The sequence below is a fragment of the Callithrix jacchus genome, chromosome 13 (assembly GCF_049354715.1).
Source record: "Callithrix jacchus isolate 240 chromosome 13, calJac240_pri, whole genome shotgun sequence".
Lineage (NCBI taxonomy): Eukaryota > Metazoa > Chordata > Mammalia > Primates > Cebidae > Callithrix > Callithrix jacchus.
The window spans coordinates 112943942-112946114 of NC_133514.1; positions in this window are offsets into that span (position 1 = coordinate 112943942).

Sequence of the window (2173 nt, forward strand, 5' to 3'; positions counted from 1 at the left end):
TTAACTTTGGCTTACAAACAGGGTAAAATGTTAAATTGAAAAGGAAGACTCACTTCTTAATCACAAGCAATGGATTTCCCCACACCAAGAAAGCCCTAGGAAGCGCGGATATACATAGGAGGGTTTTTTCTGGATCTCTTACTTGGTTTGATGGGTCTAATATGGTGGCATCCAGAGACACTAGGATTTGATTACACTAGTCTAGTTCACCAGGTGAATATACAGCCATCCCTGTGTATCTGCAGGAGACTGGGTCTAGAACCACTTTCTGCTCTCCACCCTCGCTCCCACCACCTGTGGATCCAAAAATCTACTGATGTTAAAACTCCTGAAAGTCAGGCCTCTACCTCTGGATTCAAACCAGAGATACAGAGGGTCAATAGTCATAAATGTTTTGCCTTCCCCAAAGTAAAGGATAAGGAAGTATGAACGGTAATGGCTGCCTGTGGGCTGCATACTGCTTTGCATAATAGTGGCTAAATCATGACTTAGCCACTCAAGCAGAGTCAATGAAAACTACTGCATTTGTTCATCTGTCTTAATTCAATCTTTCCCATCCCACCCAACCAGACGCTCAATACTCATTCTCCAAGGGTGATTCAAGCCTTATCTCACAGTCTTTTCTCATTATCCCAAATAAAATCGATTAACCTCTCCTCCTTGAAAGTCTCATAAGCCTTAGAAGAAAGAACAAGAAAGGAAGGGAGGAGATAGAACCTATTTTACAATCTTGCTGAAAATGAAGAATATGTTCAAAGATCATTTTAATTTTAAAGATGGCAGAATGACACATGACACTGTTCAGCTTTTTCTTTTTCACACCCCATCAAAACTTCCAGTGTTTACACAGAGTGTTGCTATGCTTCATATATACTTCTCCAAATTTTCTAATAGAGATGCTTAAGCTATCACATAATTCTAAATCAACAAACCTTATGAAAAAGGGGTGAACTAGCAATGTCATACCCACTCAGTGCATCCGTTTTTTGGGTCATTTTGTTAAACAGGATTTTGGAGTTTCCCTGTGAATATGAGATTATGAAATCTACTTGAAGATACCAGTGTAATAATAAGTGCCTTTTTGACATGTTATTCAAAACTGGCAGATTTGTGAGATGATTGTCTCAGCTTTAGGTGTCTGCATTTGAAAAACTTGGATGTGGTCCTCCAGGATTCCTACACGTAGGGAGCTGGAAAAAGTGACTGTTTAAAGTCTTTCTAACTTGAAATTTCTAATGTAGTTTCTAAGACAAAACCTAAATAAAGAAAAATAATAAAAGATTCGAAGAAAAAAAGCTAGAAGGAAAAAGAATTCAAACTTGCAACATGGTTGCAACAGGCTGAGTCCACAATGAGCCCATCCGTTTGGTATGCCCATTTCATTTAAGTTCCCGGGACAAGAGCCTTGGAGTCATGATGTAACCCGGCAGTGCATGTAGCATTTCTCCCGCTCTGTGTAAATGCACCATTGATTTGTTGCTTCTGACACCATCAAGAGTATTCCTACAGACCCAGCCAGACAGCTGGGTCAGGCACAGCCAGACAGCTGGGTCAGGCACAGCCCAGAATGGGCCACACATTAACTCAGAAGCTGTTTTTCAGCCTTGAGTTCAAATTATTTCCAGGTTTATTCAGGATTGAGGAGCCCTGGTTCTAAAGGGAAAAGCCAAGGTGCTCCAACATTGTAGCAGGGAAAACACAGCAGTTCCAAGATGAATGCCAGACCCCTGCGACAATCCAGTGAGTTTTGTCCCTCTCAAGCTCACTTTCTGATTCAAATACACTGAATGTTTAGGTCCTTCCAAAATTCAAAAGATGAAATCCTACTCTCTAAAGTGATGGTATCAGGAGATGGGGTCTTTGAGAGGTAATTAGGCTGTGAGAGCTTTGCTGTCATGAATGGGATTAGCACCCTTATCAAAGAGGCCCCAGAGAGTTCATTGGCCACTGGAGAAGGTGCCATCTATGAAGCAAGAAGTGGGCCCTCAATGGTCACCAGATTTGATCTTGGACTTCCCGGCCTCCAAAACCATTAGAAAGAAATTTCTGTTGTTTATAAGCTACCCAGTGTATGGCATTGTGTATGACTGCAGCCCAAACAAAGACACAAATCTTTACTTCCACACCCTAAAATAGAAATATGTGTAAAATTGGGCCTGTAAAATAAAGCAAA